Here is a 12,991-nt window from a genome sequence, read left to right as displayed (position 1 = left end):
AGTTTGTCTTTCAGAAGATAGTTTCCAGATAAGGGGGGCAGCCGTGTTTCAGTGCATGAAGCTAAATCCAGGAGTCGCTGCTAAATGTTACACTGTGTAACTATAACCAGAGAAAACAGCTGAGAGGCTGTTTTTACTTCTTTGAGTGTGATGTGGGGAAAATGTCTTAGACAGTTCGTGGTTAGTGTTGTGCTTTTAAGGTGAAACCATCTACAGCTGCTCTGTAAACTGTTGCAATGGATTTGAAATGAGACGTTGAGTCATTATGAGCACAGAGGGAAGGTAAAGCCTGCTGAGGAAATCTGGGAGGAACCGAGGACAGCAGTACATACACTGGTAAAACATTGCCCCCTAGTGGTGACAGTTATGCAGTGGGTTATAAAAGCATCTTAAGTTCAGCCTCTAAACTCATTTATTTAAATTCATAATATCAGTTCACATGAAGACAAAGTGCCCCTGTGTGTTTTATACTCATCCTTTAATCGCATGATCGATGCTGAATCCATCACCTGGTGTGTAAACAGGCCTCCTCCACATGATGCTGCTCCTGTGGGAAACCCTCAGCGAGGGCGCGGCGGCCAATTATCCCACACCAGGAGGACCACACAGGAAGCCAGCCACCTGCAGTCAGAGGGCTCCTCGCTCGTCCTCGCTGAAGCTGCACAGGAATTTAAATTGCAAAGCATAAGCTCAGATGGTTTATGATGCTGATAGATCAACGTGTGCATGTTTATACTGACAAGAATTTATTATTTAGCAGGATTTCCAAAAATGGATTTTTATTTATAATTTTTTTTTTTTTATTTGAGCAATTTTCTTTTTCCAAATAATCACTTTCAGCTGTTTCAAAGGGAAAGTGTCATAGAATTTCTGAGAGTCTATATAATATTATAAATGATAAAACAAATAAATTATAGCAAAAAAAAAAAAGATTAACAGTTATTACGGGGAAAAAAATGCAAAGAGACAAAATTTTTAAAGCAATAAAATTTAGTTGAACCAGAGAATATTTTTTTAAAAAAAGGAAACTTTAAACAATACATCAAAAAGATTAAATGATCAAAGTTTGTGTAAAAAAAAAAAACCCTCAAAGTTCTTTTTTTTAACCTGTAAAATAACTTTTAGAGTGAAGCTGTTTTAATTGTGCAGGCCTGTGTTAACCTGCTTAACCAGTGTTTTGACTCTTCGTTAAAGTGGGGCTTAATTCTCTCAAGCGTGAAATACATTTATGTGCATCAGCAATGCATACAGCTCTGTTAAAAAAGGTAACGGCACTGAGGCAGGGAAAAGCATGAAATCCCATTAAATAATAATAATGATGAAATATCTCTGCTGGTTCCTGCTGGGAGATCCACGTGCAACAGGACCAGGACAGCAGAGCGTCCAGAACTCTGGAATGTTTACAAGTCATAAAGTCCTGGCTTCTTTCTGTATTTATTTATTTATTAAATATCATCATGTTAATGTGTCTCAGGGTAGGATTGTGAGGATTTTTTTTTTTTTGCCTTTTTTCCATCCATTCCAACCACGTCCACTTGGTGTCGCTGTGGTACAAACTATGAGCCTTAGGCAGGCGGCTGGGAAGAACACAGCAGTGTTTGAGCATTCAAATGAGTTTTAATCACTAAGCCTTTCTGAAATTTCTCTCTCATTCTTACACACACGCACACACACACACACACACACACCTGAGCTGCAGCACTGTTAGAAACACACACTTTAGATTAGTGAGAGCTTGTTTTATCTCCTGCTGCTGCTCGCGGCTAATTAGTATTCAGAAATTGAATAAAGGGAAAATGTGTTTTACCTGGATTCACCTCATCACTGAACGCTGACCTGAATATTCAGGAGCCTCCCCGAGAAGCCTTTTGTCTGCTCCACAGTAAATGTTGGAAATGTTTTGTGGCTCTGAATTCATCACATCTGCATGAAGAGTTGGCGGGAACTGTACATCACTGATGATCACGACACAAACTATTACAGTTTTTTCTGAATGCTTAAACCCTAACTGTGATTCCTGTAGCACAATCTCTAAAACTATTCAGACTTATAGCAAAACCACTCACTGAGTTTGCAAAACTAAAAGCACAAAAACTGCTTTGCACTCAGTTTGCAATTTTGTAACACACACTTTGCAAAACTGTAGGCACAATTCACTGCACAACACTCAATTACCAAATTTCCAACACACTCCTAGCAAAAGTATACACATGTATGGCTATCATTAACACTAATTTGCCAACTGTCTGGCACACTTTCACATGTGAAAACTTTTTTAGATAATTAGTTCACTTTGCAATCAGCCTAAGCACTATAATACAGGTAAGCTGTGTGTGCGGAGTACAATGGAGGGAGCAGAAAGAGTGAGAAGTAGAGGAGGCCGAGGAAGAGGACGTGGAGGTGAAGAAGTAGGATGAAGAGGACGACAAGGAGGAGCAAGAGGAAGATGAGGAGGGGGGAGAGGAAGGGTAGGAAGAGTAAGAAATAGAATTGCTGATGACATCAGAGCTACAATAGTGGACCATGTAATCAACCGTGGAATGACCCTGAGGGTAGCTGGCCAACGGGTCCAGCCTAACTCGAGCCGCTACACTGTAGCAAGCACCATAAGGACATCTTGAAATGAGAATCGGTGAGTACAGTCACTTCGCACAAAGATTTGTAGCACTGCCATATGCCAATGAGAAACACACCAATACCATTGATGTAAAAATACTGAAATTGTTACTTTACAGAATTGCTAGATGACCAGATGCTGGGGGCAGAGGAAGCATGTTCACTGCAGACCAAGTAACCCATATAGTCATTATGGCGATTGCAAATAATCTTATACTTGGAAATAAACACTTGTGTTTGTTTTGATGTGTTTGAATAAACACCAGTACTTGAAGTTTGGATCCCTCTATGCTTATGGATCTATGACAGAAGTATGAGCTCAAACTGACATAGCCTACCTTGTGCACAGAGAAAGCAAAAGCCAGATGTGTTTTGTATTCATACCATCAGTGTGCAGTTGGCGCATTGTGTGCTTAGTAGATGTTGGCTTGTGTGTACTGTTTGATACGGAAACACCATTTTTACGAAGGTGTGAAGAGTTAATCTAGCTGTGTTTGCTTTTGCAAGAGAACTACAATGTTTTGATGATTGGGTGACAGGTTTTCTTATTTGTGTGAAGAGTTTTGCAAAATTAGCCAATAGTTACAAAAAATGTGCTTAAGCAATCAGAAAAAACTGTAAAGCACATCAGAGAGCTGCTGCGGGCCTGACGTGCTCCTTCATCGCCACAACCACACACACTGACAAAGACTCACCGCAGCACCTAATGTGGATAAATCCACCTCTGAAAATAGTTCCAAAGAAAAACGGTGGCCAGTACTCATCAGCCTGTGGACGTTTCTGAGTCCTGATTTTTACTGTAGAATGTAAACATCTTTGCGTTGTGTCGTGGTTTGATGTTATAAGACGATAAGAAGATTCATAAAGGACTCAGAATCAGAAGCTCTCCGGAAGATTTTTAAAAGAGTGAATCATAGCAGGAAACCCATCACATTAGAAAGCTTGCACAACCATCAGTAAAACCCTGTTTAAAGTGGTGACGGTGCTTAGTGCTGTGGTTTAGAACTGCACTGAGAGATGCTGGGCGCCAGGACAGCTAGCCATCACTGGTGGAGCATTGAATTCAGAACATTTGTCACTGGACGAAAATGTGAGTCATGCAACAAGAAAATGATGCAAAGCACAAAAGGAGTTCTGCCAAAAACTCTGATTAAAGAAGAATAAAGTCCATGTTTGGAGTCTGGACCTGAATCCAACAGAAATGCTGTAAAACGGCCCGAAGCGAGCGGTCTGTGGGAGAAAAACCACCCACATCCTGGAGTGGAAGCTTTTCAGGGTTTGGAGGTGTGGAGCGAGGAGTGGATCTGACTGAGAAACGCCGCCTGTTCATACTTGACAGAGGATAAACATTGTGCTGTTTGACATAAATGAGCACAATGTTGTTTTATCTAAGACTGAGACCAGAGACAGCAAAGTGTTTACTGAGCACATAAAAAGAACTTTAAACTTTGTCACTGGCGTGTAAACAGTCAGACTTTTGGGGACCAGATGAGTCAATCCCTACTGGCCACTAGACAGAGTTTGTCTTTACTTTTTGGACCCCGACTGCCTCCATCAGGTTTTCTTCATTGCTTATTGTATGTGTACGTTCTATATACTCATATAGGTAAAAACAACGTAGGTTTTATCATTTTAACAATATTAGACTGATAATTTCAGCAATTCAGGCAGTTATGAAGTGAAAAAAATCTCCTGCATCCCTCCGCGAATCGCTACCTTATCATGGTGGAGGGGTTTGTGTGTCCCAGGGATCCCATGTTGTCTGGGGGTTTTTTCCCCTTGGTAGGGTCTCCCTTGGCAAATTGGTCCTGGGTGAGGGACCAGACAAAGAGCGATTCAGAAGACCTCTATGAAAAGACCAAGGGAGCAGTTCACCCTGCCGGGGATACGGTTACCGGGGTCCCTCAGGGAGGGTGCCCAAGGGCGAGCGTATGGTGGCCGGGCCTTAGTCCATGGAGCCCGGCCGGGCACAGCTTGAAAAAGGGACATGGGCCCATGTTACAAAACACATATAGTACATATAATCTAGAAACAGGCCTGAGCAAAGGCCTGAAACTAGTCAGCAACCTGTGGCGTTTGAGTTTGTTTAGTAACAGGTGACAGATGATGTGCCAAAAAGAAGACAAGTCCCTGGGGACCTTCAGGGCCTGAATTCATCACCATATTTGGAAGAAGATGCTAGAGAGGGGAACTTCGGTGTCTGCATTTATCTCTAAGAATTGATCATTGTCTGTAAAAGATGCAAATAATGTTCTTGTAAAACGCGAGAACGGGCATCAAACCCTGACATTATAAAAGCGATTGCTTGTGTATTTTTGGGTGGAGATCTATGCTGATTGTGTGCAGTATCCATCTCCCCGTGCGTGTGTTCAATAAAATCATTGTTTGACCAGACTCTTCGGGACCAGTGTTATTTTGTTTTCCTCCTCAATATTTTCGAGTTCGGGACAAGAGGTACCGGCTAGATATAGTCGGGTTCACCTCAACGCATGGCCTGGGCTCTGGAACCAGTCTCCTGGAGAGGGGCTGGAGTTGCCCCTGGTGGGTATCTTGGTATTCCCTCGGCTTGCTGCTGGTATGTTGGGGTTTCTGCCAGTGGACTAGAGGGTTTGATCCCTTTGCCTTTGGGTCAGGGAACAAGTCCTGACTGTCGTCTGTGCTTATGCCCCGAGCGGCAGTTCAGAGTACCCAGCCTTATTGGAGTCCCTGAGTGGGGCACTGGAGGGTGCTCCTCCTGGGGACTCTGTTGTCCTACTGGGAGACTTCAATGCTCACGTGGGCAACGACAGTGAGACCTGGAAGGGCATGATTGGGAGGAACGGCCTCCCGGATCTGAACCCAAACGGTGTTTTGTTATTGGACTTCTGTGCAAACCACAGTTTGGCCATAATGAGCACCATTTTCGAACATAAGAGTGTCCATAAGTGCACATGGCACCAGAACACTCTAGGCCACAGGTCGATGATCGATTTTGTTATCATATCACCAGACCTGAGGCCATATGTTTTGGACACTCAGGTAAAGACAGGGGCTGAGCTGTCAACTGATCACCACCTGGTGGTGAGTTAGATCAGGTGGCGAGGGAGGACACTGGACAGACCTGGCGCACCCAAACGTACAGTGAGGGTGTGCTGGGAATGTCTAGCAGAGGCCCCGGTTCGCGAGATCTTCAATGCACACCTCCAGCAGAGCTTCAATAGCATTCTGAGGGAGACTGGGGACACTGAGTCTGAATGGACCATGTTCAGCACCTCCATTGCCAAAGCCGCTGCACGGAGCTCTGGCCACAAGGTAGTTGGTGCCTGTTGTGGTAGTAACCCCTGAACCAAATGGTGGACACCAGAGGTGAAGGGAGCCACCGGGCTGAAGAAGGAGTCCTACCGGGCTTGGTTAACCTGTGGGACTCCGGAGGCAGCTGATAGGTACCGACAGGCCAAGCGGAATGCGGCGTGGGCGGTGGCAGAAGGAAAAACTTGGGTGTGGGAGGAGTTCGGAGAGGCCATGGAATAAGACTTTCGAACTGCCTCAAAGAGATTCTGGTAAAACATCAGGTGACTTAGGAGGGGAAAGCAGTGTTCTACCTGCACTGTGTATAGTGTGGGTGGAGTGCTGCTGACTTCGACTGAGAAAATCATCAGGCGGTGGAAGGAATATTTTGAGGACCTCCTCAATCCCACTGGCACGTCTTCCGTGGCGGAAGCAGAGTCTGGGGACGAAGTGGATGACCCGTTAATCTCTGGGGGCAAGGTCACTGAAGCAGTTAAACAACTCCTTGGTGGCAGAGCCCCTGGGGTGGACGAGGTCCGCCTCGAGTTCCTGATGGCTCTGGATGTTGTAGGGTTGTCCCGGTTGATACGTCTCTGGAATGTTGTGTGGAGATCAGGGGCAGACTGGGGTGGTGGTCCCCATCTTTAAGAAAGGGGACCGGAGGGTGTGTTCCAACTACAGGGGAATCACACTCCTCAGCCTCGCTGGGAAAGTCTATGCCAGGGTGCTGGAGAGGAGAGTTCGTCCGTTAGTCGAACCTCGGATACAGGAGGAACAATGCAGATTTTGTCCTGGTCGTGGAACACTGGATCAGCTCTTCATCCTCTCAAGGATACTCAAGGGCGCATGGGAGTTTGCCCAACCAGTCTACATGTGTTTTGTGGACTTGGAGAAGGCATTCGACCGTGTCCCTCGGGGGTCCTGTGGGGGGTGCTCCGGGAGTATGGGGTGTCTGGCCCATTGCTACGGGCCATTCAGTCCTTATGTGACCGTTGCAAGAGCTTGGTCCGCATAGCCGGCAATTACTCGGACTTGTTCCTGGTGGGTGATGGGCTCCACCAGGGATGCCCTTTGTCATCGATTCTGTTCATAATTTTTATGGACAGAATTTCTAGGTGTAGCCAAGTGGCAGAAGGCTTTCACCTCTTTGGTCTCAGGATCTCATCTCTGCTTTTCGCAGATGATGGGGTCCTGTTGGCTTTATCAGGTGATGGCCTCCAGCTCTCCTTGGAACGGTTCGCAGCCGAGTGTGAAGCGGTAGGAATGAGAATCAGCTCCAAATCTGAGGCTATGGTCCTCAGCCGGAAAAAGGTGGAGTACCCACTCCAGGTCAGGGATGAGACCCTGCCCCAAGTGGAGGAGTTTAAGTATCTCGGGGTTTTGTTCACAAGTGATGGGAGAAGAGAGCGGGAGATCGACAGACGGATTGGTGCAGCGACTGCAGTGATGCGGACGCTGTACCGGTCTATTGTGGTGAAGAGAGAGCTGAGTGTAAAAGCGAAGCTCTCAATTTACCAGTCGATCTACGCCCCTACCCTCACCTATGGTCACGAGCTGTGGGTAGTGACAGAAAGAATGAGATTGCGAATACAAGCAGCGGAAATGGGTTTCCTCTGAAGGGGTGCTGGCCTCTCCCTTAGAGATAGGGTGAGAAGTTTGGCCATTCGGAAGAGGCTCAGAGTAGAGCTGCTGCTCCTCCACATCAAAAGGAGCCAGTTGAAGTGGTTCGGGCATCTGACAAGGATGCCTCCTGGGTGAGGTTTTCTGGGCATGTCCCACTGGGAGGAGGCCTTGGCTTTTCCCCGGATAAGCTGGAGGAGGTGGCTGGGGAGAGGGAGGTCTGGGCTTCTCTGCTTGGGCTGCTGCCCCCGCAACCTGGCCCCGGATAAGCGGAAGAAAATGAATGGATGGATGGAAAAAATCTCCTGCATGGATAAATAATGGGGGCATTTACTGAGAATGTGGGGTAAAAATATGCTTCAGACTACACAAGAAGAGAAGATCAGATGCCTGATTTCTAGCGTCCTCTGATCACACTGCTCTTCCATCATCTCTGCAGCGCAGTAATTACTTATTCAGCACACGGCGATAAGAGTAATAATCACAGCTCTATCTGCTGCAGCTGATAAAATTTCCCACTGTAACAAACTCTGTAAACCCAGAGCCATAACTACATCGTCCACACTTTGACTGTCTTTTTGTTAATTCCCTGACAACCAATCAGCTCGCCTCCTCTGTCTGAGTTGTTAAACTTCCGTCCATGTTTTATGTTTGATGGTCATTTTAAAGCCACATAATCCTCTCTGAGAATGTGAACCAGCTGCCTTGCAGACGCAGCCGTCAGCCGTGCGACAGCTTCATCGTTGCTTCTGCACTTTTCTTCTTATCTGACAGACTTCAGCAGCTGTTCGTCGGTAATTCCTCCATAAATCGTCCATCTGCTTCCATCACTTTTCCTTACGTTGAGTCGTGTGTGATTTTCTGGATCCGTCAACACGAAGCAGAGCGTCATCACTGAGCTGTTGTGTCCATCCGCCGGATACGGATGAGTGCTTTTGTGCTCCATACTGAAGAACATGGACTCAGTTGGAGAACCTCGTCTTATTATTTTAACCCTGTCCTAAAATCCTCACATGCTCATATTAAATTTCCATAACCAGTTATTCTTCCTCAAAAGGGCTTTAACTGTAGAAAGCCAACGCTATCCTCTTTAGGGCCTGCTGTTAATAATTGCACAAACTAGTGGGTTACACATAGAAAAATCCCAGATTAATCCTGGTTGTGTGATGAAGGGCCGCTGATATAAAACAGTATAATCTGATACTACAGATCACAATGTTGTGTGCAAACATCAGGTCCACAGAGACTCCAGCCTGAGCCCATCTGTCAGCCGCGCACCTCACCACTGCCTCGCTGTTCTCGTGCAATGAAAAAACACTCTACAGCAAATAATCAGAGCAAAATATACTTAAAGTGGAAGCAAAAGTATTTATAAATAAGTGATTAATAAACACGGAGCTCAGATAATTAAAATCTGACAGGTAAAAGCACAATGCTTCATACTGAATAATATAATTACTGCCTTTAGACTCCTGTTTCTTTGGTCTTATTTCTGATATCTCTATTGTCTCCCATTGTGTCAGGCTGTGTTTCCTCATTGTGTGCAGACCAATGAGAGTAAAAGTGAACCTCCCATCACGCCACCGAAACGCTGCCCTCTTAGTGTCTCCTGTGATTTCACACTGTCTGCAAAATGAAAGGTAGGAGGATCCTGGTTTGGCTCCACTTATAACAGCATATCCACCCATTTAAACCCCATAGGGGGGCCGGGTTGTTTTGATTCGAGCGCAGCCACTATTTCCCCAGAAGGCAGACCGTGACAGAAGTTACTAGAAACTGACAGAGATCCTGGATTGAGGGGGTGTAATGTGTGTAAGCTTCCTAAAAATGCCCGGCTTCGTGCAGACAGAGACGCCCAAGGAGGCAGACGATGGGAATCAGTTTCTGCAGGGCGTGCTTTTTTAATTTGAATTTAAACCCACCAAACGTTAATCATATTCCTTCAGATCTTCCTCCTACAGTCCTGGGCTGTAAACCTAGAGAGAGTTTGAGAAAGGAGACATGAATATAATTTATTATTATCATCATTCATTGTTATTTAGTCTATTTGTCAATGAGCGCTATGAGAGCATTGACATTCTCTGCAAGAAGTTAACAGATGTGGTCTCACAGAGAGTTACACCCACTCTTATTCTGTAAATTCAAACTCATCATCAACAATTTAGTGCGTTACTTTCTAATTTCTCTGATTCTCTGAGCCTGTCAGCTCCAACCACAGTGGAGAAGAATTACGACAAAGCTCTCAAATAACAGGGACTATTTTCAGTGGTGGATTAATACAGCTTTGATGCTGTAGTGTGGATGGTGTATGTGGGACTAACTGAGAGTTTACTACAGTTGGACATCACAGTGGTTGAGCGGTTAGCACTTTTATTTAAAATACATCAAAAGTCACCAACAAAAAGGTAGAAAATTCCAATTCTGGGACTTGAATTCACAGTTAACTGACAGCTGTTAACAGTTACTGGTCGTTTTCTGGTTTACATCCACAAACATTTCTCAGAGCTATAATATCTCAGCACGTGCACTAAGTTTTAAGTGCTGCTGTGTGAACCTTGTAACCTGCTGAACTGGGTAAGTTGAGGCTCACACATCCTGATAATGATTGCCAAATTTGGATAAATATTTCTGGTGACTGGATTTACATCAGTGAGGACTGAAAATTGAGGAATCTCACCAACTACAAGTGAGATTCCTACAAAAAACATTCCTAAAAAAAAAAAAGAGAGAGAGAGAAGCTGTCCTGGTTCAGTTTAAGCCAGTAACTCAGGCTAATTCTGGACTTAGCTCATAAAAAGTGCTCCACAGACACCAAAAGCACGAACACAGACCATTTCAGTGACACCAATTGGTGGAGAGAGCAGACTAGTAGGAGCCACCTGTTAATTAAACTAGATGCTAATTTTAAGCATTTACAAAATCCAAACTGTAACAAATATATAAACTTGTCATGGTGAAATTAAGCTATTGCTTTCTTTGTAACCTTATTTCTTCCTACATTTCTGTAGCAGGTGTCAGGGTGTTGGGTCAGACCCAACGCCATGAGTTTATTGTTTTTTTGTGACTTTGTTATTTTAAAGATGGTTTAACCCTCATAATGTTCTCCCGATTTCCATACACCTGTGGTCCTCAGGGGTCAAAAATGTCCCCATCAGGTTTGATACTTAATTAATATGAAGTGGATTTTTCCCCCACTTTTAATTAAAACTTAATTCAAACATTTTGACACTATTTCTTTATTCCATTTCAAATTTAAGTCTGATAAAACCTCATTTACACGAAATGTTTCTTTGTTTTCGGGTAAAAAATAAATTGAATCATCAGTTATTGTGATTATCGTTTCACAACCAGAGTCGGTTGCTTTAATAGATGATCACAGACGGGTATATGTCAAAGTTAATTTAGGAAACTGTTTTTAAGATTTTTACTGGCAGCAAATAATCACATCTGTGGTCCTCTGTGCTCAAAAATGACCCGGTCTGCTTTGACTGTTTATAAAGCAACAAGTATAAAATATCATCCATCTCTGTGTTTCAAGGTTTTATTCAACTTTATTCCAACTCATTACCTGACAGTTTTCTATATTTTGGCATGGTAGGAACACCAGGGCATGAGTCTGAGTGAAGGCAAACTTTCATGAGGACAAAGGCGTGTCCATATTTGACACAAGGGCAGGAGGAAGCTCAGGTTTATTCCTCTGCACTGGTCCCATCATGGACAGCTTTCTTTCTGCAGTTGCAGGCCAAGGGGCATATACAGTAAACAAGCTGTTACAGGTGATTGTTTTCTTTTGGAAACCTGCAATGTTAGGGACAACTCGTGTCCTGACTGCAGGACAGACGGTTTGCCATTGTACACGATGATCATCTATTGTGTCTTTATCAAGAAATTATAACCTTTTTGGGATTCTGTGGTTAATCTTGTGTCAGCATGAAAACTTCTCCACCAGACTCAGGATGTCATAAACTGGCCGTAGTGACTCTACTGGATGCGCGGCAGTAAGAATCAACACACCCACATATGTCTACAGCTGCATTCGGTCCATTTTTCTTCCTCTCTCGTTGTCCCTCCTTGTTCATCATTGAGTTGGCTGTAGAGCAGGTCATCTGCTAATTGGATGGTTGTTGGTTCAATCTCTGTGTGCTCTAGTCTGGAGTTCTTACCAAGGTGTCCTTGGGCAAGTTACTGAACCCCAACTTGGTCTCTGATGCATCCATTGGCATGTGAACGTTAAAAAGCAGAATACACTGTGTATAATGCTTTCAGTGCTCGAGTAGAAAAGCCACTGAAGGAGTATGGGACCTGGCACATGTGCTTGGACTGTGGTAGATCATCTTTCTCTGAGGCACATGAGAGAGTCAGGCATCGTCTGTCACTGGGAAGGATAGAAGACCAGATCAGTGTTTCCTCACGTTACTGCAAATATTCCTCTGTCTCAGCTGACTCCTCTTTCCTGCTTGATTCTTTGTCTTCATCATAATTGAAATGGATGATGTGTAGTCCTCTGACACATCTTCTATTTCAGTTTCACATTCTGAAAATTCAAGAAACTTCAAGAAGCCCAGTCACTTTCTCTCCAAGCTCCTCAGACTACCATGTCCTGGATGCCTGAGAACCTACTTGAACATAGTTCAGATTCTTCATCACTTTTCTTCACTTCATAGCCTTCTTCCACTTCTGCAGGTGGCTGATGTGCTTTTTCAGAGAAAGGGTAGCATGTGCTCTAAATATTGACAATATTTTCTATATCTTCTAACCCTGGATCTTCCTGAACATTGATTCTCCCTCCTCATTATACTAGAGGACAATATCTGCTTTGTCCTACTGGTCATGGTAAAAAAAAAAAGTAGCTCACAAGCCTCCAGTGCAGTGGAGGCCTGTGAGCTACTTTCTGTGTATGTATTATTGTAGGGTCGACCTTACAATATGAAGCACCTTGATGCGACTGTTGTTGTGATTTGGAGCCGAGTAAATAAAATTTCATTGAATATAGAGCACCTGCCTCCTCATTGTGCTGCCTGTTGTGGTTGTTATGACCAGTGCTTGACCCCACACATCAGTGATCCAAGATCAAAGATGTTTGAAAGCAGTATGGTGTGAAAATACGGCTCTTTGCAACACTTTGTACTTTGGGGTCATTTTTGTCCACGAGGACCACAGGTGTTATAAAATCCAATAAAAACCCCATAAATAAATCAAATTACTTAAAACTTATTCCAATCATGTGTAGCATAGTAATGAATAACTTCTGTTATTTTCAGACCATTTGAGGAATAAAAAACACATTTTTGATTTTTCTTTACAGGACAAAAATTGCCCAAGGACAACACAAGGGTTAAGTTCTACAGTTAGACTCCAGTTTATGTCCATGTTTCTGAGTTTTCTGTGTCCCCAGTTTATGGTTTCTTGTCTGTTCGGCTCCTGTTGTGTCTCTGTCTCACCCCTGTGCGTCTCTCACCCCTCCATGTGTCTTGACTCCATGTTTGTA

The sequence above is a fragment of the Rhamphochromis sp. 'chilingali' genome, assembly GCF_963969265.1.
Source record: "Rhamphochromis sp. 'chilingali' genome assembly, chromosome: 19".
Classification (NCBI taxonomy): domain Eukaryota; kingdom Metazoa; phylum Chordata; class Actinopteri; order Cichliformes; family Cichlidae; genus Rhamphochromis; species Rhamphochromis sp. 'chilingali'.
Note: the sequence above shows the minus strand (reverse complement) of the source record.